The following is a 25,281-nucleotide window of genomic DNA, read 5'->3' on the forward strand; positions in this document are numbered from 1 at the left end:
TTCCCCAGGCCACACGCAGCCGATGCGCGCGCGGAGGGTCATTGCGCGTTGCGAACGCGAAAGAGCGCGGCAGCCGTTGATGCTGGCGATGTGCTCACCTCCTGCGATGCGTGGGTCGGGGTGCTGCTTTCGGACATGGTCGTGGATAACCGCACAAATGTCCTCCAGCGCAAGGGGGAGATCACTCGGAGGTAGCTGCTGTGCGGCGGTCGCGAAGTTCGTTGGCCTCCTCGTTGCCAGCGATGCCACAGTTGCCGGGCACCTACTGTCCACGCACAACGCATTATTTGTGCGCTAGGCACTCGATGCTTGCGCGAATGCCGCCCACTAGTGGGGTACTACGACTGTTGCACTGCAGGCGGGTGAGGGCGGTGCGGGAGTAAAATAGCGGAGCACTCCTGGATGGCGGAGGGACAATGGAGAGCAGCAGGTAAAATCCCAGCTAAATCCTCAACAGCTCCGCCGTAGTGGAGGAGCCCAGGAAGGTGGCGTGTGTCTGGCTGTGCAGACGCATGGTGGGGATGGTAGCCGCCGCTGCGAGGGAGCGGCTGTCGCGGACCACTGAGCCGTCGGTGTACACGAGCAGATGGTCCTGAGGCTCCTCGTGTATGACGGCTCTGGTCAGCTGCTGCATAGCGCAGAGGGGCGTGCTCCGCTTTCCCGCGATGCCGACTAGCTCTGGCTGAGGCAGCAGGCCAGGGCGGGCTGGGGCTGGGCATTTTTCTGGCGCGCTGAGAATTTTTCGGAACGCCGAGGCACACGCGCAGGAACTTGCGGTGGTGGAGCTCCAGTTTTCTCCAGCACAGTTTGCGCACCGAGACAAGGGGCAACGCGTAGAGTGTCGCCCCGCAATGGTCGTACAGTGGAAGTAGAATTGGCATGCGTGGGTTATAGCCCGCTGCCGTCTTTGTTTTTTTTTTTGTCTGTTCCATCTCTGCGTTTTCTTTTTCTTCTCTTATCTCCCTTCCTTTCGCGCATCTATTCTCTTTCCCCCTGAGTCTTTTTTCCCCTCCAGTGCCGGCACGCGGACACAACCCTTCAAGGGGGTATCGTTTAGGCCCCTTCTTTTTCGACCCTTCCCACTGCCTCCATAGCCCGGCCGCTTCTCTGGTCTCTCTCGGCTGCTCCCTGCAACCCATGTGAACGTGACTCCAAGAGCAGGGGCGGAGTTTGGCGGATCGGTCACGTCACTCACCTCTTCTTTATACAAAATCTCCTTTGCCAGCCTCCGCTTGACCGGATTAAGCTTCACGGCAAATTAAGACTCTCATCTCCTCAGGCCATTTTGTTGTTGATGTGTTCACAGCGCTCGGCGATGGTGTTGTCTTCCGAAATCATTGAGCGGACGTCATCCTTGTGCTGCCTGATTCTCTGATCGAGGCTTTTTGTCTAGCCGCTGAATGAGGCCGGGCACATAGAGAATGACAATTTGTAAATTACATCTGGGTGCTTCTCGGTGGGGACGCGATCCTTGGGTCGTGGTAGAAAGCGGCTGCTCGCTAAAACGGGTTCGAGACACGCAGATATGTTTTCGCTAAAAAGGACAAGGATCGCAGTGCTTGTTCAAGCTTGTTCCTTTTCCTTTTTGCACTGTAAGAGTCAAAATACATGACCCACTAGCCGAAGAGTTTATTTTTTCGCAGAATACTTTCTATTTTTGTGATTTCAAATTGTCATTCACAATTATTTGCTTCTTGTTTGCAGCGCCGGTAGCTCGTCCAGCTAGGGGCCCGCAAGCTGCTTGAGTTTGCGGCCAGTGTTGCGAAGGCATATTATGGGCCTTCCCGACCAGCTAAAGTTCAGCAAGAGAGCCTTTATGTTGACAAGGCTCTGCGGAGGGGCTACAGGTGATATTTTTATTTCCTTACTGCATGTACGAGCTATCCCAGCTACTATTGTCCAAAATGCATATTGCCGAATAACGTTTTCTTTTGCTGTTTGTATGTGCAGATGCCATCACCGAAAAGGAGAAGGCAGCTGTGCAAGTTGTCCCGGCATACATTCGCAGGTGGCTGTCCACAGCTTGCACCAAGGTAGGCGGCCGCAAAAAGCGCATGGCTGAGGTACTAGCTGACTGGGATGGCACTTGGTCCTGCCCTTAATGTAGCCGCTTCCTTGAACCCAGGGCCTGCTCCAGCAGCTGAGCCTGTGGCGAGGCGGTCCAGCCCTGATGAGACCCTACAGGACTAATTGCCTCCGTGCAGCCTCCACTGCCCGAGTAGACCTGTGGCTCTTTGTTATGTTTTATTAAAATGTTCAAAAATTAAGCATCATCGCTGGTTTGCTTCTTTCCAATGCATGTAACAATAGAATGAGACATTTAAAAAACTAATGGCATAGACAACGGTTGCCAAAATAGAATACTCGTCGATGGATTTGGCAGTGCGAAGCAAAAAATGCATAGTAAGCAAGGTTGAGGAATGACTAATAAGACTGCTAGAGAGTGTCCCTAGATGCATGCGGTGAACAACCAGCGGGTGCACTTAGGTGGAAAATGTGCGGTAGCCAGTGAGTGGCGGGATGCGTTTTGCGAACAGCCAATGTATAAGCTTGAGTAGGCAATAGTGGGTAGCCAGAAAGTGTCCCTGGATGCCTATGATAAACAACCAGTGGATATGCTTGGATGGGAAATATTGGATAGCCGCTGAGTATGGCCGGCTGCTTATGATAGATACGCCAATGAGGAATCTTGGATGGCTATTATTGAATAGCCAAGGAATGTCATTCAGGCCAGCCAATAAATAACCTTGTATGCCATTAATGGCTTCTGATTGGAAAGCCAATGGGGTGCACTGGCTCGAACACTTAATCGTGTAGCGCCCCAGTCAGATGCCATTATAGGCCTTTATTGGAGCCAATTTTCTCCGGTATTCGACCAGTTCCGGGCCATTATCGGCGTGCTGCTTGGGATATTTATCTGGGAATATTTATCCCCAAGGTGTTTCTTGAGGCACTTCCTCGTTTTCCCTATATAGGACATACAAAAGGTCAGGAGTATCTCATACACCACTCCTTCCATACAGCGGGTGAAGGTAAGCCGATGTTTTATCGTGCACCCAGGGCGCACAGTGTCACAAATCCGGGGTATTTTGTTCGGGCCTGGAAAAGCCAGCGGTATCCTATGTATGTCAGGCACTTTCTTCAGATTATGGGACACTCTGTGCACTTACGGCAACTTCAGGTTTTACATTCATTTATTAATTTATTCATTTATTTATTTATTACCTCAAAGACCAGGATATGGGGCATTACATGAGGGATGGGAATGAAAGACTACTAGACGATGGCCTCGATCTTTTTTTCATTTCATGGAGTTGGTACGAGCTATGGTTTCTTGCGGCAGATTGTTCCAGTACAGAGATTTGACGAAAAAGATTGGAAATAAGATGTAGTTCTTGCAGGGGGTGGGTGCACGGTCTTGCTGCGGTGAATGATGCTGGAGAGACGATGTGCTGCTGGTATGATTGATGCTGCTAAAGATGAATTTTAAAATTTATAGAACAGGCATAATCAAGATATTTTTCTTCTCATTTCAAAATAAGATAATGAGGCTCTGTATTTCAGAGGAGACACACTAGTATAATATAAGTAATCACAGTAAATGAAGCGGAGAGCGCGATTTTGTATATTTTCAAGTGTTATTGAGAGGTCTGACTGATGAGGGTCCCATACGGCTGAAGGGAATCCTAGTTTAGGTCGGACACAAAATTTGGTAAGCTAACAATTTGATAGAAGAGGTTGCAAAACGGAGATTGCGAGGTAGAAAGCCAAGGGAGCGGTTAGCATCATTAGTGATGTTTGTTATATGTGAATGCATTGTTCAGGTATGCGTCAAAGTAATGCCAAAACACTTTGAGGTAAGAACGGAACACACTTCAGAACCAAAAATAACATGTTTAGATGGAATGTGGAATCACCTGCGATGAAAAGACATGAAACATGTTTTAGAATATTAAGGGACATTAACCAAAGCTTGCACCAAGTTTTCCTTGGAGTCTGATCTTGTTGAAGGGTGTCGGCGTGAGTGGTCGCGGAAATCGGGCGGTAAATTATGCAATCATCGGCAAAAAGTCAGATGTTAGAGGTCACGTTGGGAGGAAGGTCGTTAATGTAAATAAGAAAAAGCAAGGGTCCAAGCACTGTGCCTTGAGGAACACCAGAAGCAAGTGGAAAACGAGGGGACGAAGATTTGTTAGCGTGGACGAATTACTCTGTAAGTCGAAAAATTTTGAAGCCATTTCATCAATAAATGCTTTAGACGCGAATGTTTTAGTAGTAATCTTTTGTGCGGTACTTTATCGAAGGGTTTTTCAAAGTCAAGGAAGAGCGTGTCAACGGGTATATTTAAGTCAAGATGCGAACTAAGGTCTTTGATAAAAAGGGCTAGTTTGGAATCACGGGAACAATGTGATTAAATATCATGTGCCATTAATTTTGAAGAGATGCTTTTGAGGAAAACAAGGCGGTAAATTTTACGTGAAAAAGAGGAACCTTTGGATGATCCAGCCTATTTTCCAGCCTTGCGGGAGCACACCGTATGAAAAAATGATTTAAAAAGGTGGAATAATATCAAAATAACAATTTTTTTAATATTCTTTAGGGCGTTCGATTTTAAGCCATGAATACCAGATGATGATGATACTTTCAATGATTCGATTAGCTTCTTAATTCCACTGGGATCTAACAAAATGTCTGGCATAGCAGGATGTTCAAATACAGGAAAATATGGTAATCTGCCGTCCGGTTCTTTAGAAACACTGAGCAAAAAAGAAGTTAAGAATGCTACAGACTTTATGTTCCAGTTTCAGAATGTTGTCATCGTTGAACAATATTATAGGTTTGCGGCGTGCAGGGTTAATAGTTTTCCAAAACTTGTTAGGGTTGGTGAGTAGCACAGACGGTAATACTGAGCAAAAAAGAACATTTGGTTTGGCTTGCTAAAGATTGGAATATCTTTACTGCGTACTCATACCTTTTCCAGGCGCCAGGGCTTGGTGCTTCGAAAAAGTATTTTTATTTTGTTGTTCAGATGCTTTAGTTCGTTATTAAACAACAGTAACGATGATTTTTCAGTGATGATGATAGCAGCGATGTGCTTATCATTCAGTTGGGGAATTTTGTGTCTGAAGAGAGACCAGTTAATTTCTTTAGAAGAGTGAGAAGTCAAGGACCAGCCACGCCCAAAAATCGGACCGTTCTGTGTCCATGGCTGTGTAGTTCCCTTTGTCGTAGAAGGGGAGCGTCTTTCATTGCTTTTTCAGGCCTGGCAGGTGGTAGGAAAATGTCTTTAGTGTTACGGAGTGGTCACTAATCCAAGATAAGTTAAGTGGCGGTTAAACGATATCTGGGCGGGAAGAGAAAACGAGATCAAGAATATTAGAAGAACGATCAGTTTGTCTGGTTGGGTTAGATACGAGCTGAGACAAGCCATAGGTTAGGCACGCGTTTTTCTCTGCTATTACATATCCCTGACATGACATCTTTGAATGCAATGTCAGGGAGGTCACAAGAGGTACTATCAGGAAAATTAAAGTAACCATAAAAAAGAATGGTAATGTGCTGATGTGACGTAGCTTTCAAGCGGAGTGCTTCAATCTCGGAACAGCTATATGAATGACGAGCACCTAATATTACGCCCCTCCTCGCCTATATATCCTGTGATGTCGAACGAAATTGAAATCTGGAAACACAGAATGTATCTCTTTGTGTCCTATGGACGAATTTAGCCACGTTTCCATTAATACAATTAGGTTGCTCTCCGTCGTGCGTACGAGAATGTCGAGGGTGCCAAGCTTAGGTGGAAGGCTGCGGATGTTAGTGTAAAGAAGGTCAAAAGAAGGAGCTTTGACCTTTCAGTAAGGCCATGGAGTAGCTATGGAGTGCGAGGAACGACTTTGAAACGTGGTCAAGAGTGTACGCGGTGGTAACGATGACGAGCTTATTATAGTGAACTTTGTATTTTTCGGTTTACCGCAGGGCCCTCTTTCTTCAGGATTCTTTGGACTGGTAAACCGCTTTGTTTTTTGGAGAAGGTTCTCAGCGACGGCAGTCAATACCAATCAGGGGAACCCAGGACGCAAAAGGCGGCAACCTGATTTGCTAGGCTACCGTGAATTTGGTGCGGACAGGACTTGCAAAGCGAGGACTTAATGCATGAAGAGGCGATGGTGCACATCATAATTTTTGAATTAACTGTATTGAAGGGTAGCAGTTATTTGCTAACACGGGGAAATTAACCCCGCCATAAACGGTCCTCCCGGAACGGTAAGCTTGGGTTTAAAAATTGCTGTCTTCTGTCATTTGAGAGTTCATGCGTAAAGATTAGGCCGTGAGACCGTTTACGTTAAGAACGCTTAAAATCTTCGACATATTACCTTTAAAAGAATTGTCAAGAGCAATAAACAAAAGGATAAGAAAATCGTCAAAGTATCTGAAGATTAAAAAAAAAAGTTCCTCCTAAAAACAACTGTGCAATCTCCTTGTCTAAAACACCTAAGAATGTCACAAAATATGGGCGAGACAGGAACCAATACATACACTTTTCTCAGTAAATAAGGTTGCTGATTAAAAACGACTAAAGTGCCCTAAAGATATTGCTTCATTAAATCCAAGCATTTTTCCGAAGTCATACCCGCGGCATCACGAATGGCCATTTCACCTGTACTGTTAACACACGGCAATACAGATGCATGAAGCTCAGCATGCGGGACAGTATAAAAGAAATCCTCTATGTCTACCGAAAATGCGGACCTAATTTATAGATTTGCCTTAAAACAATGAAGAACCTCTAGTGAGTTCCTTGATGAAACGGGTCGCCCAGTTTAAGAAAGTTAAGCTTCCTTTGCAAAAGACGTCCGACATTATGCTGCCACGAACCATTTTCGCATACTATAGTCCTGAACGGTATGTCAGGTCTGTGGGTTTTAGTAGTGCAGAATACTGAAAGAGAGTTCCGTTTACTTTTTCCTATACCACTAGCCACTTTTGGCAGTAGCAAGGCCCTAGAAAAGTTAATAAACATTGTTTTTACTCTCACAGCCGCCTTTTTAATGCCAATAAAGTTCTTGCCAACCGCTTTTAACGCTCTTTCATTGTAAAGGCCATTTTTCATAACCACAAACCTACCATATTTGTCTGACTGAAGGAGACACAGCTCAGTCTTTTTAAAATAAGACGTAACATAGCGGACATCACGCTCCAGTCGACTGGTCACAGCCGCCGTAGCAGATCTTTTGAGATCCGCCCAATCCTTCCAACAAACATGGTTTTCTCCTGTCACTTTTCCTCAATCTTCATGTTTGTGGCCAGCAGTTAATGGGCAGGCACCACCGGTCGAATGCCGTACTTTGGTCCGCTCTCAAGCACATCTAGCCACTTCTAGGAGACATTGCATTCTCTCACACCACCGCACGGCTCATTTTGGTGGCTTCCTAAAAAGAGCTGTGTTTTCTTCAAGCGGCAAGCCGCCCAGCTGACCACGACCAAGCGGAGCGAGGTTCTAAAAGGACTACTCTGTGATGCCAGCAAGAAAAAGGATAACCGAACGAGCCAATCAATATGACTTTGTAGCAGTAAATGAGCAACAATAATGCTGCCTTCCGGTCGGTTCCCGGGTTCTCTAAGGGAGTGTGCTGGAGCCATTACTGTTTGTACTGTATGTCAACGATATTTTCACTGTAGTTAGTCCCAGTGGGCAAATAAGTAATTTGTGGATTATTGTATGCTGTTTCAGGAAATCACATAAACGAACAATCAAACCCAACATAACTCGGCTCTTCCAAACATTTTATCAAAGAAGCAAAACGTGGCTTATGAAACTTCATGCAGATTACACAGTGTCACATATAATAAGGAGTCTAAAATAAAATTATGAAGGAATGAGCTGTGAAGAAGACGACGTGGATTAACCGATGAATAAAGAAGAAGCATTCGGTGAGGTGGAAAGAGATGAATGGTGGAGAAGAGAAGGAGAAGACGATGACAAGGCTTACGTGGACTAACGCCAAGGCTATAAAACGGCGAGGGAGAGCAAGGCACGGCGGGGGGGGGGGGGGACAGAGAAGCGGAGGCTCCGGCGGGTCAGGGACGTTTCGGCTGGAAGAGAGCGACGCCGGCTACTGCTCCGGTGAGCTCACGTTCTACGGCTGCGCATCGTGGACTTCCTGTCGTGCCTGAGCCCGTTCCGGGGAGTCAACGGAGGACGCTACCACCTCTACGGCCAGGGGTGTCTTCAGCGCTGTTGCCACCCATCCGGGTGGTGCCCCCAACGCCAACAGCATCGGTATCACCTCCACGGGCGCTTGGACCGGGAGGTTATACGACGCAGCCAGCGACGCCAGCCCAAGCACGTCGAAAGCCGCCTCGACGCCGGCTACCAGATCCATACAACGCCGCAGCCTCACCGAACCAACCGTGAGCACGAACGCCGACCACTAACAGAGGAACGCTAGTAGTAAACGCTGGTAGCAGTGATCCCGGGTCGTGCGTAATTTCATTCTTTGTGTTTTGTGTTGTAGTGTGTGTTCACGTAGGTTCATGTGTTCATGTGTAAATGTGCGTCTGTGTGGGTAGACCTGTCGCCTAGTTCATTCTTTCGGTTCGAGTGTGATTCGGGGAGATCCGTGACACAGTCTTTATACCAAAAAACATCGCTTTCCTTTACGCACGTTCATTCCAATTACAGGTAGAGATTTAATATCGCCCCTTAGAAAGGAAATGCGCCACTTAGGTGGCGCACTTTCTAATACTTGATCTGAGAATTGACTCATAGATAATATCTGCTCATCTGCTTTCTATAGACAATATTTTTAAGACTCAAGCTTAAAAATTTACCTCCTAGCGTAACATTACTTGCTTAAAATGCACTAATTGGACCGAAACACGAATACGCATGCTTTGTTTGGGATTCGTTTACTAAGCGCAATGTTGCCCCGCCTCGAAAATGTGCACAGGAAAGCTGTAAGGTCTATTTACACACAATTTTCACTCTATAACTCACCCTCTGAAACAATGCAGGCTAATGGCATTCAATGTCTCGAACAACGTAGGAAAAATTTACTTCTGCAGTTTTCTTCCATAAAAACGCTAAGGCGCCCGTGTGCTGTGCGATGTCAGTGCACGTTAAAGATCCCCAGGTGGTCGAAATTATTCCGGAGCCCTCCACTACGGTACCTATTCTTCCTTTCTTCTTTCACTCCCTCCTTTATCTCTTCCCTTACGGCGCGGTTCAGGTGTCCAACGATATATGAGACAGATACTGCGCCATTTCCTTTCCCCAAAAACCTATTATTATTATTATTATTATTTCTAGCAATTATGCGGTTACCCTATCTCGTTTAACGTCATGTCCCACGCACCAGCAACATCCAAATTTGGTGATGCCTTATTTTGCGCGAAACATGTGCTCAAAATTTCATTTTTTCCTGGCACTGCAGCAGACTTGAAGGATTCATTGCCTCTCACTGCGCATTGATAGTTCGATATTTTATTAACTTTCCTTGTAATGCTTTGTTAATCTTTTGGCCCACCCTTCTTGGGCCTGTGCAAGTTTTGCACTATTGAATTTAGAAAAAGAAAACGGCCTCTGCAATCAGAGTATGGACCGTTTTTCATGCAGCGTTAAAGAAAGCCAAAGAACTCTTACCAGCAATGCCTATTCCTGTAAAAGCTTGTCGCGTGCCAGTGATGAAAAGGCACTTGATTATCTTCACCTATACCGGAGGGATTTTCAAGGAAATTAGGTCTCTGTACTACTGAATAAATTTAAAGAAATATGCACATACTGCATTAAAAGCCGCCGCGGTGGCTCAGTGCCTACGGCACTCGGCTACTGACCTGAAAGACTCGGATTCGATCCCGGCCGTGGCGATCGCATTTCGATGGAAGCGAAATTGTAGAGCCTGTACTGTGGGATGTTAGCGCATGTTAACGAACCGTAGATGGTAGAAATTTCCCGAACGCTTCAGTACGGTGCCTGCTTGTTTCACACGTTGTTTTATGCTGAGCTACGACAGACACCTCACATTTGCGCCGCCTATCACGCTTCACTCTTCGCTCCGGCCGTCAGCTGCAAATATAACGAATACGGGCTTCCCTGCTAACAAGAAAACATTCCACGAGAACTCGCTGCGATAAGAAGAGCCCTTTCTCAATGAAAAACCGTTTTTTGTGTACTACGACCCGAAGATTGATTCCCGTTATTTTTAATGCTTCGAAAGTATTATCAGTCCAATTGCAAGAAATGGCGTTGCGTGCGTATGTGTATATGCGTACTCGCACATGGTACAGAAAATCGCAGCGATGGCAAGAGATTGATTGACGTCATCAGGCGGCCGTATGCCGCGCACAGGAGGCCGAGCACAATCAGCTAAGACAATAATACATATTTCGTTCATCTATATATACTCACCATTTGCAGACCTTGATGTGGCGCCAGTTTTCCCGACATTTGTGCCACCACTGTGACCCAACCGTTTGTCGTACAGTTTCCAGGTGGTGTCACACAATTTCTCGTTGGTTTTAGCTTACATGCGCTAGTCAAAGTGGAGGCTAGCTTGCGAAAGGAATTCGAAATAGTGACATCAGTACCTTAAATTCTACGCCATCACAGACTGCCGTATCAAAACCGTGCTAAAACCGTTTGTCTTAAAACCGTTCGTCTTCATGTGTGTGCGTTCGTGTGTGTGTGTGGGGGGGGGGGGGTGGAGGGGGGCTGATTTTTCTTTTGACATCGAACTCATCGCCTGGAGTGAACAATCCGCACCCAAATGTCTCGTCTTGAGTGCACTGCATGTTGACTTAGCCAACCTCATCGCCGTGCAACGAGATTGTCCGAACTTTTGTGATCTCGGTCGCAACCAGTATGCGATTGCAACTCGTAGAAAATAACTTTAATACATGCACAAATAATATGCATGCACAATGCCCCAATGGACAGTAATGATTTTCAATTTCTACACATAACGAGACTTAAGTGTTTCTGCGAATTTTTTTTCTGTATTATGTACGCTAACCCTTTACAGAAATTTAAGTAATTTTAATTAGCTAAGTGATCGAGTAAGCAAGCATGTATAATTAAGAAATAAAGTGAAGGCGTTTTGCGGTAAAAGAACAAAAATTGCGTTGCACATCATGTACTGAAGTGGAGGTGTTTAAGATGTTGCTTTCTGCACGACGTGGCTTGAATGCTTGACCCCGAAGTCAGCACATCAATGAACGATTAATAATTTAAAACCTTGCGCTTTGGCAAGGGAGCATGGTTACTTTGTGCATTAAAAGTGTTATTGCTGTTCCTGCAGAACTTGAGAAGTGTACATTTTCTAGTGTTTGATGTCGAGCCTAAATCACCATGCCAGGAAAAAAGTGTCTTAATCAAGGTGTAGAACCGGTACCAAACCCATATTTTATCGCGACCTTGGAACTGAACACGAACCGAAACGTCTGAAAGGAATCGTTCCGAACCCGTTCGGGAATCGGTTCAGCCCCACTGTTTTGGCAGGCCGGAATACCTTTTTCTTCAGAGAAAATGAGATGTGCTAGCAAGTAGAGTGCTAGCCACCGAAAGCTGTCTGCACTGGGCAGGAGAAAAATGGCACCCACTCTATTTGACAACAAAATCGAGCGAATTCTTGTGTCTGGAAAGAACCCCAATTAATTACGCTTCTGTAACGTGCTTTCGGCAATTCCACTGCATTGTGTGCCATAGTGATGTGAAATCTTGTCTTTATTAGTTTCCCCCTTTCAAATTTGTGCCTATGATTTTGATCAAATTAGTAGCACTGCTGCAACTCTTAAAGCACCCAGTGAGAACAGCTTCCCTTTGTGTCCTGTAGGATAAATATGTAGAACATAGGCGCAACGACCCAATCACTTTGTGCAGTTCATTTACTTTTGGGCAGTATTTGTTGAGTAAGACAGCAAATACTAAATAAGACCTTTCACGATGCTTCAGTGACCGTGCCGAAGGGCTGCTGATCCCAAGGTCGCGGGTTCAGTCCCAGCCGCAGAGTCCCGTTTTGATGGCGGCGAAATGCAAAAAGGCACTTGTGATGTGCGGCGGGAGCACGTTTAAGAACCCCTTATGGTCTTCGTTAATATGGAGCCGTCCACTAAAGCGTCCCCGATAGCCACGGGTCGCTTCGACACGTTAAATCCAGATATTACTGTAGTATTTTTAGAAAATATAGAATGTATAAATTGCGGTAGTTTTTTGAATGCGAATATTCTTTCTTCCACGCAACGGGAAAAATTTAGAGGGCCCTTAAGTGTGCCTACGTGGAGGAATGCGAAAGCATGTGTTTTGGGGAAAGGAAATGTCTTCGAGGGGAGGAAAGAATGCAGTAGCTCTCAGATCTCAACATCTCGGTGGACACGTCAACCGCTCTTTAAAGCATACAACTTAAGATGCATATGCCATCGGCCCAAACCGCCGTCGGAAGTTAGCACGTGACTTGTCAGTTGTCTTAAATCAGTGACATTCATTAATTCATAATTGTTTTAACTACAATTTTTCTTTTTGTCACCTCTGATACTCTGCAACAAGTCTGACGATGACCTTGACAATTCCATTGAATCAGTTCTACGAATTAATTAAAGCATTATTATTTATTTGATTACAATTTTTGCTCTCATTTTAACCGCAGCATATTTTCACACACAAAGTATTTTTTCACCAACACTTTCACGAAAAAGCATGCTTCGAACTGAAACATTTAAATCAATAAATAAATCTAATTAAGTAATTAAAATGGGTCAATATCACCAATGCATATTTCATGCTCATGAATGTTTTGCCCAACACCAAAAAGCTTTTTATCTACATCCATATGGGGCGTAGTTTTCATGCCGACAAATTTTGCTGGGATATTTTGGATGACGTTTTTCCGATAGGACATAGCCATATAATGCTATCGCATTAATAAGTAAGGAAACGGTGGCTTGTGGTAGCGGTACTAATGCTCAAGAGATAAGAAAGTTCAATGTCGATTACACAAAGGGACAATGCGGAACTGCATGCGGTTATTGGCAGGTGAACATAATTACGCCCAGTGCCGCCGTGGTGGCTCAGTGGTTATGGTACTCGGTTGCTGCCCCGAAAGACGCGGGTCAGGTCGCAGCCGCGGCGGTCGCATTTAGATGGAGGAAAATTGCTAGACGCCTTTGTGCTGTGCGATCTGAGTGTATGTTAAAGCACCCCAGGTGGTCGAAATTTCCGAAGCGCTTAATTGCGGAGTCCCTAGCCTGAGTCGCTTGGAAAGTTAAACCACAGTAAACCCTAAGAACAATGATTTGGCGTATGGCTGCTGACCCCAAAGGCGTGGATTTGATCCCGGTCACGGCGGCGGAATTTCTATGAAGACGAAATTCTAGAGGCCCGTGTATTGTGCGATGTGAGTGCATGTTAAAGAACCCCAGGGGGTCAAATTTGCGGAGACCTTCTATACGGCGTCCCCCAAGGCCTCAGTCACTTTGAGACGTTAAACTCCCATAAACCAAGGATAACCAAACCCATGTGGTCGAAATTTCCGGAGCCCTTCACTACGGCGTTCTGCACAGCCCGAGTCGCTTTTGGACGTTAAACCCCAGTAAAGAAAAAACTGAACAATGATTTCTAACGTCAAGATGGTACTGCACTGAGATTCAACTGCGATGAAAAGTTTTTTTTTTATGCCGGTGCGCTCAAAGTGTTCTGCAGATGAAAAAAAAATAGATGCTAATCGCTAGCAGGCGTCTTGGTCACGCTGTTCTCGAAATGCTGAATCTTGAAAATGGTTCACTTATGTCTGTCTCTCGCTATGGCACTTTTGATTCTTCGTGTGTGAAGGCTGGTTCACGTGCAAGCGCCTGAGCACGGCGTCGGATCGAAAATTTGTAACTTGTTAGAGCATCGCTGCTTGTCACTGCGACTACTTTGGGCATTTTTATCGGTTGGTGCACGGATGTGCGCCGACCGGAACATGCATAAAGGGTCGAGGCTGCACACGCACAGGCGCACAACGCGCATGGACATCACGGCAATTGTGATGCTATAATACTAAAGCACTAACGCAAAGAAATCTCCATATTCCAACCACCCCGAGTGGGATCCCAATCAGTGGGGGCGCAACAGAAAGGTCGATGCCTTATGCTACTCGGCTATCTCCGAAGATTCTTTTTTATTGGTGCTGCAAGGGATATACCAGGAACCTGCCTGGCGCTCGCTCGTGCCTTTCTTGACCGGCTTTAATTCAACGAAAGGGCAGCTAATCAAGAGGTGGCAAATGCCCTAGCATGCAGTTCTATGAACCTCGTTGGATGCGGCGGTTCTGCGTCTTTATTCATCATGCGGCCTCTCCACGCGCAAACGGTCCACTTAATACGAAAAGCACACACAGGGTTCCGGAGTGTTTCCTTACAGGCGGAAATTTTGTAGTGTAAGGCTTGATCTCAATATCTTTTTAAAACTCTTCACAAGTGCGGGCCAAAAGAACACAGCATGACGACATAATGCAAATCAGTTCATTGTTCAAGAGTTTCTCGTTGCCTTTTGCTGCCCACAGCACAAATGTACCCTTGGCACGAAGGCACGTCCTAACACTTGATGTCCGGGTTTCTAGTCTGAAAAAAGGGTTTTTCGGCCAAATAAATTTACACTTTCTGAACACGCTTCAGATGAGCTCTGAAAGGTGCAGGTATTCCTGGAATTTTAAAGAACGCCGCTTCACAAATATCTTCCAGCAAGAATTTTTTAATGTGTTTTATAGTAAAGATTTAAATTTTAGCAACATCTCGCCTATCCCGTCCACTCGGCATTACTTGCTCGCTTTACGGTCTCACCTCCTTCGGCGGCCTCAGCGCGCGGCTGACTGGCGGCGGCCACCGCAGCCGTGTGGCCTTGAAAAATATAACCAATAGATAAGCCGGAGCGTGAAATTGAGAGTGCGAGTATTAAGAAGTCGGAAAGGGCTTGTGGACTTTCGCGCTTCATTACGGGCTCTCTGGTGCGTGTAGAATTCTATTATTTGACTCCGGTGTTCATTAGAGAGATTTAGCGAGTTTACTCTCCTCTGAAGGTGCTTCTGAATCCCTATAGTGAACAGTTATAAAGAAAGGCTTGGAAAGGCAGCAGGATGCAATGGCCGATCAGAACCTTTGTTATGGGCCTTCTGGAAAGGCCGTACAGGTATTCTAAGGAAAAAGAGAGAGTGACAAACCGAATCTATCAGCCAAAGATTCTCTCACGACTATGTTCAGAAAAGAGAGGTGATTCCTTCTTCGCTTTTAGGCCAGCCGCCAGGAAAGGGTGGTATGAGCTATTGAAAAATGAAAACCCTGAAACAAGTTCGCGGACAAAAAGTGCACGGCAGATTCATCACATTCTATCAAGTGAGTATAAGATTATTAGGGCGCTTAGGTCTCTCTTTGATAACGCCCCAGAAAGGGTGCGAAATCTCCATGCCGCGCATGTACCTTCTTCCACGCACAATGCAACACTTACAACAGTGTCGCAACACAACGCCGCAGGGATGTTGCAAATTTATGTCAGTGCAGACACGATGTGCTCCCAACCTATTCAAGCCTGCTCTTGTTTATCATGCTCTTCTTTTTATAAATAATGGCTAGTGTTTATCGTGGCTTCCACATATAGTTGTACGAGCGAAAGCTCTGTTAAGCGTGATCTCCACTGTCTCAAATCAAATGTCAAAGGGAAGGGTCAAAATCAGGTAAGCAGTGATTATAGTCATATGATAAAATGGTCACACTACCATAGCTTGGGCCATACAACCACAAAGTCAAGTCCAGTTTGACCTTGTGAGACATTGAAGTTCATTTTCTCATCCGCGATAAGATCGGAAGTGTTCCCCGAGCAGTACCTCTCGCTCTCGAAAGGGCGACGTCACTAGCATCGACCAAAATATAAATTTTAGGCCGTACTAGAGAGCAGCCGCGAATTTTTGAAGATGCTGAGTTATAGGGGCAGATTGCTAACTACAAAGGCGATTTCGAACAGGTGAAATAAACAAAATCTGGTTGGTAAGCTCTTTGTTGTTAAGGAGAGCCAGCATTTTCGCGAGGCTCTTGCTGGGTGGGGATGGGTGGTTGAGGAGGTGCTCGCATATTCTCGTAGATGTGGTAGCGATTCGACGGGATGCTTCATAGAAGAGGGTGGGTGAGATGAGGGTGGCTGGCAAGTTGATTTTGGGGAGGTGGAAGGGTTTCTGTCTGTATATAGTTGCCGAAACGAGATAGCTTCTTCTCTCAATAGTGTGCGGCACCGTAGAAGCCATAACGTAAATGCTGTGCGCACCGGAAATTATCTCGACTGACACAAGCTTCGGGAGAGACCTATTTCTCGTGTCACGTGGTCTCCAGATCTGCTGAAGCTGTAGGGTTTTGTAGGCGCAAAACCAACAAGAATTTTGCTTTATGTACAGTCGGAGACAAAAGTATCTGGACCGCGTGCTCCGTCAACAAGGTCGATAGCTCTTATATTAGGCGGCGACGGGAGACCACACTTGCGGAGATGAAAATCGAAATCTTGTTCTTTCAACACCGAAAGGGCGCTGTTCATCCGACGGCTAACAATATAGCTATCGGCTTTGTTTACGCAGCACGCGGTTCAGAGACTTGTTTTCGACTATACCTCATCAGATGGATGCTAGTATACACATAGCCGATTGGCATTTTTTTGTTTACTTTATTTTCGACGTCTTGCTGTATATTCCTATTTTTTGCCGCGTACAATAAAATAAGGTGGGTAAACTGAAACTTGTCTCATAAAACAAATTTTACTTGTTTATCTCATCTTTGTTCAGGATTATTTTTGTCTTGAACACGTTTCAAGTTGCTCGATTCGGTCTGAACCGGCCCGAGTCGGCACGGAATGTCGCCCCGGAGCCAAACCCGCGATTTAACCGGAAAGGCGGGAACCTGAATCAGAACTGAACCACAAAAATTTCCGGTTAGACACGCTGATCCCAATTATCTTGCGCGCTTTGGAAGGTTATCTGAACAGTGTACAATTTTTTAGATCACTCAGTTATCTGCGAGAATTATCTAGAAATACCTAATGCCAATGTATACAATTTGTTTGATATATGCAGGGGCAGCGTAAGCACAAAAACCTGAGACACCGCTATGTTACAGGGCTGTGCCGCGAAAAGGAATGTTGGCCACCGATTGCTGTCTTTTGCAGTAGCCACAGATTCTCGCAAATATATGCAGTTACTTTTCTATTCAGATTGCTGGCGTGCAATTTTCAGAAGTGGAGATGAATTGCTTTTTTGATATCCTGAAAACCTTAATCACTATTTGTCACTAGCAATTGGGACCTCGCTCGTAAATGAAATGAACTGGCTAGAGCAGTACACACTGTGAAAATGAAAAAAGCATGTTGCGAAGGAACAAGTCATTTCTGTGACGAGACGTGACAGGGCGTGGCTAAAGGAAAATTACGAGCTCCATTTTCGAGTACGTAATGCTTGTCACCAGTATACGGGAGAGATCCGTAGAAACAATGCAACCTACTTACCCTGACCACCGGTGATGATGACAGCTCCGATTACAGACAAGACAACAAGCACTACAACAACAGGAACGAGGATCTTGGCCTTGCTTCCTCCGCCGCCTCCACCACCGCCTTTTCTGCACCGAGAATAAAGGTGATGCGTAAGCAGTCACATCAAGGCAAGGTGACAGCGCGTCGTACAGAGTGGTGGTGAACTCCCGGTTACTTGGGGTACAGTTACACGCAAACGAGAAAGTCCAGGGAGTATACAAGCTGGCTCGATCAAGATGGCATTAGGCATCCCCTTCCTCATCGTATTTGGTGACAGCTAAACTGCTGTTGTCCTACACTCCACAGCAGAACCGAACGAAAAATATAAGAGTGACTACCAAATAACAACCCGAGAGAGAAAGTAACACGGAATCTTCAGCTTCTTGGTTGACAATTATGAAAAATATGAAAATGATGCGTGTAAATATAATTTTAACACTTGTAAAAGCGCTGCGACCGGGGACACCAAGAGAAAAAAAGAAAACGAAGGAGTGCAAATTTAAGAGAAAGGAGACAAGGGAAGAGAAAAGATGGGTTCGTTGGAATGAATATGAAGGAAGCCCACAGTCACCCAAACCAAATAGTATAGAAGATGTCTATTTTTTTCATGTGTGGTGTTGATCAATGCGATAATATTGGTGTAAATATTTTATCGCTTAAACATAATTATTACAAAGCAGAAAAACAGCCACATGCCGCTGATGGAATCCGAACATACGACCTCCGAATTTCGCGTCCGGTGCTCCACCAACTGTCATAATGCGAAGGCTATCCAATCTTCTGCTGTCGGGGGCACTTATAGTGTAGTGCAACCAAACCTTGAGTGAGCGTCACACCCGTGCGTAGGGACGCACGTTGTACGTCCTGTATTATCGCGAGTGCCACGTGAGACGTGATTGAACGGTGAGGGCGAAGCTGTAGGAGACACCGTTATGCTAGCTATTGCATCAAGACTTCCAGAACCGAGGCCCTCGTTAAGATATTGAGCAGACAAGGGAAAGGAATAGAGGGGGCTTGTTGTGATAAAGAAGGAAGCAAACAGTGACCGGAACTCGAAGCACATCGCAAGACTATTGGATTGGTCACAAACAAAACGCGAGTTTTTCGAAATCAACGAGCAATCGGCATGACATGGCATATAGCTGACAGTCACTAATAGAAGGGCAATGTATTTCTCGATATGGTTAACTTAACAGGGGACCTCAGAGTCAGGTGGGTTCATGAGATCAGGAAATTTTCAGCGATAAATTGGCTACGACTGGCAGGAATAAGGTTCGTTAGAGGGTTAACGAAACTCCTCTGTCCTGGAGTGCACCTAGGTAGGCTTCTGCTGTTGATGATAAGTGAAGCAAAGCCCACCGAAAAGGCAAAGACAAAGGAACAAAATACAGAAACAGAACACAAACACTGAATTTCTTCCGAGGGCCTGGAGGAATAAACACAGAAAAGGGGACAAACTATGACATGCAATACAAAGTTGTGCTTAAATTTAGGGGAATCGCCTCGGGTGGAATAGAGTTTTAACAAGGCAGCGCTTAGTATCAGCAGTCAAAGCCCTGCCGTATGACTACAAAGGAAAGCTATAAAACTTATCCACTTTGCCGATGCCGCGAAGCGCCTATCCAGGGAAAAATGGCGCGCAACAAGCAGGCTGCCGCAGCCACACTTGCCAGACAATCTTGCTCTGCATTGCCTCGCTCATCACCTGCCTTCATTCAGTCTTTTTTGTTGCGCCCGCACCCACGCAGGAGCCTCCTGTCACCCGCCAAATCTGGTAGTGAATAGGGTGTATGCTGACTTCACAGAAATTTCTCACTTGGGCGATTCCACGAGAGATCAAGCTGCGTTAATATCTCATTTTTTGAATTTTCTCTATTATTTTATATGTTACGCACACATTATTTAGTATGCCAGCAGTCCGGTGCTTTACGAACCGAGCTACGCCGGCGGCTTAGGCCATCTAGTTTTGAGAAAACGGTAATCAGCAGAAAAAAAATATCAATGACGTCGTGCGAGAGGAAGCGTTTTCAAGCACACCTGAATTTCGAAAATTTACAATGACGTAAGAATCGCCATATGAAAGCCATGATGGATATAGTTAGCGTCCTAAAAGTGCAGGTGAGGAAGAATATGTTAGGCTTATATCCGCAGATGTGAGGAAGTTGTCGCTTGCTAGAGGAAATTTCCAAAAAAGGACACGTCTCAAATCACGCTTATTCAAGCATTTTTTCTTGGAAAGTATAAAGCACATCTCCTTTAAATTTTTCGCAACAGATAAACATCCAGGTGCTAAAGCAGTGTGCCTACTTTCATTGTCTCATAATATAGCGAAGTTCAAGATATATTATCCTAAATATGCCATTTTGAGCGTAGAAATATTGTTCAAAAATCAAGAAAAAATCCAATCCACATTTTTCCTTAAAATTTTGTAAACTAGTCTCTAGAAGGTGGCAAAAGCAATGCATAAGAACATGTTGCATTATTTTGTTTCCAACAACCAGCAATGTTATCAGAGCTCAAACTCCTATATATATATATATATATATATATATATATATATATATATATATATATATATATATATATATATATATATATTTAGTAGTGGCGAAAACATGAGGTACTTGACTGCTTAAAATACTATACATCGAAGTATACGCTTCGTTTAAGGAAACATTTTCATTTTACTCGACGTTTCGATCGGAGGACCGATCTTTTTCAAGAGTAACCATCCAATGCATGTGCGCGTGTTTTTATAGCATGGGACTTTACTCACAGAAGGCTTAAAAAGAAAAGAAATAAAGAAAAATAAAGAGAAGACAAAGGGGATAGGGGGCGGCCGGGAGAACGGAACACAACAGACGCCTATGGCATACTAGGGAACCAAAGACGGCGCGTCGCGTACCAGTGAACTTACTGCACACACAAACACACACACACACACACACACACACGCACACACGAGGTGAAAGGGGGAGGCCGGGCTGGGTGCGCACGCGGCTACTGCGACAAGAAAAAAGGAAAAAGAAAAAGAGAGAGAGAAAAACAAAAGCAGAGAAAAGGGGAAAATCAAAGAAGAAGAAAAATACGTGGTGGGGCTTAACAAAAGAAGGGATGTGTCCGCCAATTGTGGGTGTCTGTATCTCTCTGGCCACGTGCCACTCCGAAAGATGGCCCGGACGAGGCCGAACAGGTTATGACCGCCCAATGTTGCCCCACATGGTGACAAGCGAGGCGCTAAAACCAGATGAGCTTCCCATAGGAGGACCAGATGGAAAGGCTTGTTGACAGGAATGCAAAAAAGAAGAAATATAACATAGAGAAATTTAAAAATTAAAAAATATAATGACAGAAAAAGAAGAAGAAAGAGAAGAGGACATGTGGCCCTCACGGGACCAAAGAATGAGTAGAACGGCAGATGGAAACAGCTAGCCGAAACTGACATGCAACAGGGGTATGACCTCAGACGACTCAGTCAGTGGTGGTACTTTGTCTATTAGGGTTGAAATTTTCTTTGGTTTCTGCCATCGAAAGAGACGATAGGGTGCCATGGTTTTCGTTGATGCCATTTTGAACTGTGTTAAATTTGAAAATGATGAAAATGAAGTATGATTCGCGTTGTTCGCGCTCCTGAGTGTTTTTAAAGTTACTCTGCAATATCTTTATTTTAAGTTTTTCAAACGGCCTTTTTCGCGGAGGTGTCTCGAAAGTGGGAGGCCAATAAGAGATTGAGTATGTGAGCGGTGGTTGTATATTAAATATTAATCGGAAGCAATTGTCTGTTTGGCCAATGTATTGCATTTGACATTCGCCATATTCGAGCATGTAAACCACATTACTGGAATCGCAGTTTACGTCCTCTCGGATAAAGTGTTTGAAATCTGAATGGGTACTTTTAGCCAGTGCTGTGGTTTTCATGTGTTTGCGATCTTGGCATCTGTTCTTTCCGCACGGTGTGCAACCCACCGCCTTCGGTTTATTAACCGTTGAGTGCAAAAGCTGGTTTTGTAAATTTTTTTGCCTTCTGTATGTTACCTGGGGGACCATCGGAAAACATTTTTGAGAGCCACTCACTTTGTTCTATGATATTGAAGCGTTTTTAAAGGATTTTGTTAATATTCGGGAGGTTGTCTGTGAATGTCAGTACTAGATTAGAGCGATGCGGTGTTGGTGGGGATTCCGCAGGGATGTGTTTACGGTTAGCAACTTCCGCCCTTTTAATTGCATCGTTGATGATAGATGACGGGTAGTGCTGTTTCTTTAGAATTTCACCCGTCTGTTTAGCATTTTTTTTAAATCTTCTGATCGAGAGCAAATGCGTTTGAATCGGATAGCCTGTGAGCATGGAATTGAAGTTTTGCAATGGCGTGGGTGGCAACTGTTGAAATGGAGATACTGTTGTCTGTCTGTGGGTTTTTTTATAAACGATAGTGATTAATGCACCCCGTTCAACACGCACAAGCACATCAAGGAAGTTAATGCGATTAGTTGAGTACGAGTGTGTGAAAGAGATATTCGGATGTATGTTGCTGAATGGGGTGATAAAATGAATAAGTTCTTCCTCTGTTTCTGTCCAAATTATGAATTTCATCAAGAAAATATTTGTAAAAATCCGGTTTGGTTGGTTATGAGGAAAGGAAGTCTGATTCAATTTTTTTCATAAATATGTTGGCGTAATTTGAAGCAATTTTAGTGCTCATAGCCGTAGCACTCGTTTGAAGATAATATGAGTTATTGAATTCGAAAGTGTTAAGTTAAAGAACCAAAGTTGCAAGCGTCTCGATGGCACTTGGACTGGGATAGTCTAGTATTCTGTGTTCTTTATAGGCTCCAACCATGGCCTGGATTCCGTCGTCATGTGGGATGTTAGTGTAAAGTGACACCACGTCCAGGCTAACTAGGAAAGCGCCATGAGGGAAGGTGACATCAGATAATTATCTCAGAAAGTGGTTAGTACCCCGTATATAAGATGGATTTTTCGGAGGTATATATTTGATGAGAGAATCGATGTAACCGGAGATCGGTTCTGTGAGTGTGCCGACACCAGAAACAATAGGTCGCCCCGGATGGTTCTCTTTGTGTATTTTTGGAAGCATGTAAAAGCTCCCGTGGAGGCATTTTTTGGAGTCAGCGCCTTATTTATTCGCCGTGGTAATTCACCTTCATCGGTTAGTTTATTCAGAGTTTTTGCTATGATCTTGTGGTGATCAGAGGTGGGGTCTGATGATAGTTTCTTATAGAATTTTGAGTCGTTGAGTTGGCGGTTGGCCTCCTGAATGTAATCATCTTTGTCCAAAATAACTATACCTCCACCCTTCTCGGCGGGCTTAATGACGATGTCGGTTCGTTTCCCGAGTGACACTAAGGCGTTACGTTGTTTTTTTGTGAGGTTAGGTTGACCAGATTTTCGTGTCCCGAAGGCCTGCAATATGTCCTTCTGTCTTTGCTTCCCTAATATGCCATAGGCGTCTGTCGTGTTCCGTTCTCCCGGCCGCCCTCTCCCCTTTTCTTTATTTTTCTTTATTTCTTTTCCTTTTAAGCCTTCTGTGTGTAAAGGTCTATGCTATAAAAACACGCGCCCATGCATTGTTTGGTAACTTGAAAAAGATCGGCCCTCCGATCGAAATGTCGAGTAAAATAAAAATGTTTCCTTAAACGAAGCGTATAATTCGATATATATATATATATATATATATATATATATATATATATATATATATATATATAGCATAGTATATATATATATATAGCATATATATATAGCATAGCATAGAGGGCTCTCGCACAGTTTCCGCCCTCGCCGTTAGATGACGTTCTACGTCACGCTCGCGGTATTATAGGACGTGCTACGTCTGCCGCTATGGTCGAGGGTGGCGCTGGTGAACACTCTCAAGGCTCGCTTACACCCAGTAAACATAAATACCCACGAGAGCAGCAGATTGGACAGCCGTCGCCGTAGCTCAGTTGGTAAGAGCACCGGACGCGATATTCGGAGGTCGTGGGTTCGGACCCCACCGGAGGCATGGTTGTTTTTTCTGCTGCTTTATAAGTAATTTTCTTTAAGCGGTTTATTAATCTTATTATTATTCCACTGATAAGCATAACACATTAAAAAAATTAACGTTCCTCTATGCACCTTGGTTTCGGTGACTGTTGGCTCCCTTCATAAATCTGTCAAACGGGCCCCTCATTTCCCTAACTTGTCTGCTAATAGCTTAACGAGGGTCTCGGTTCTGGCAGTTTTTATGCCATAGGTAGCATAAGAGGGCTCTCGCGCAGTTTGCGCCCTCGCCGTTAGATGACGTTCTACGTCACGCTCGCGGTATTATAGGACGTGCTACGTCCGCCGCTATGGTCGAGGGTGGCGCTGGTGAACACTCTCAAGGCTCGCTTACACCCAGTAAACATAAATACCCACGAGAGCGGCAGATTGGACAGCCGTCGCCGTAGCTCAGTTGGTAAGAGCACCGGACGCGATATTCGGAGGTCGTGGGATCGGATCCCACAGGCGGCATGGTTGTTTTTTCTGCTGCTTTATAAGTAACTTTGTTTAAGCGATTTATTAATCTAAGTATTATTATCCCACTGATAAGCATAACACATTAAAAAAAATTAACGTTCCTCTATGCGCCATGGTTTCGGTGACTGTTGGCTCCCTTCATAAATTTGTCAAACAGGCCCCTCATTTCCTTTAACTTGTCTGCTAATAGCTTAACGAGGGTTTCGGTTCTGGCAGTCTTGATGCCATAGGTAGCATAAGAGGGCTCTCGCACAGTTTCCGCCCTCGCCGTTAGATGACGTTCTACGTCACGCTCGCGGTATTATAGGACGTGCTACGTCTGCCGCTATGGTCGAGGGTGGCGCTGGTGAACACTCTCAAGGCTCGCTTACACCCAGTAAACATAAATACCCACGAGAGCAGCAGATTGGACAGCCGTCGCCGTAGCTCAGTTGGTAAGAGCACCGGACGCGATATTCGGAGGTCGTGGGTTCGGATCCCACCGGCGGCATGGTTGTTTTTTCTGCTGCTTTATAAGTAATTTTCTTTAAGCGGTTTATTAATCTAATTATTATTATCCCACTGATAAGCATAACACATTAAAAAAAAAATTAACGTTCCACTATGCACCTTGGTTTCGGTGACTGTTGGCTCCCTTCATAAATTTGTCAAACGGGCCCCTCATTTTCCTAACTTGTCTGCTAATAGCTTAACGAGGGTCTCGGTTCTGGCAGTTTTTATGCCATAGGTAGCATAAGAGGGCTCTCGCACAGTTTCCGCCCTCGCCGTTAGATGACGTTCTACGTCACGCTCGCGGTATTATAGGACGTGCTACGTCCGTCGCTATGGTCGAGGGTGGCGCTGGTGAACACTATCAAGGCTCGCTTACACCCAAGTAAACATAAATACCCACGAGAGCAGCAGATTGGACAGCCGTCGCCGTAGCTCAGTTGGTAAGAGCACCGGACGCAATATTCGGAGGTCGTGGGTTCGGATCCCACCGGCGGCATGGTTGTTTTTTCTGCTGCTTTATAAGTAACTTTGTACAAGCGATTTATTAATCTAAATATTATTATCCCACTGAAAAGCATAACACATTAAAAAAAAGTTAACACGTTCCTCTATGCACCTTGGTTTCGGTGACTGTTAGCTCCCTTCATATATATATATATATATATATATATATATATATATATATATATATATATATATATATATATATATATATATATATATATATATATGA

General features: G+C 44.8%; 1 protein-coding gene and 1 non-coding gene across 2 annotated transcripts in view; one reads left to right on the top strand and one right to left on the bottom strand.

Annotated features, from left to right (window-relative positions):
• Positions 1-17,616, bottom strand: part of LOC144097579 (uncharacterized) — a 955,709-nt gene extending 938,093 nt beyond the window's left edge. The window contains exon 1 of the mRNA XM_077630249.1: positions 17,510-17,616. The gene's annotated coding sequence lies outside the window, so the exon portion shown is untranslated. The remainder of the gene's footprint in view (positions 1-17,509) is intronic.
• A 7,354-nt stretch (positions 17,617-24,970) lies between these two features.
• On the top strand, positions 24,971-25,044 carry TRNAL-CAA (transfer RNA leucine (anticodon CAA)). Its single transcript has one exon. It is a non-coding gene; the product is annotated as a tRNA-Leu (tRNA).
• The last annotated feature ends 237 nt before the right edge of the window (positions 25,045-25,281 follow it).

Source organism: Amblyomma americanum, chromosome 7, assembly GCF_052857255.1.
Source record: "Amblyomma americanum isolate KBUSLIRL-KWMA chromosome 7, ASM5285725v1, whole genome shotgun sequence".
In the NCBI taxonomy this organism is placed as follows: Eukaryota; Metazoa; Arthropoda; class Arachnida; order Ixodida; family Ixodidae; genus Amblyomma; species Amblyomma americanum.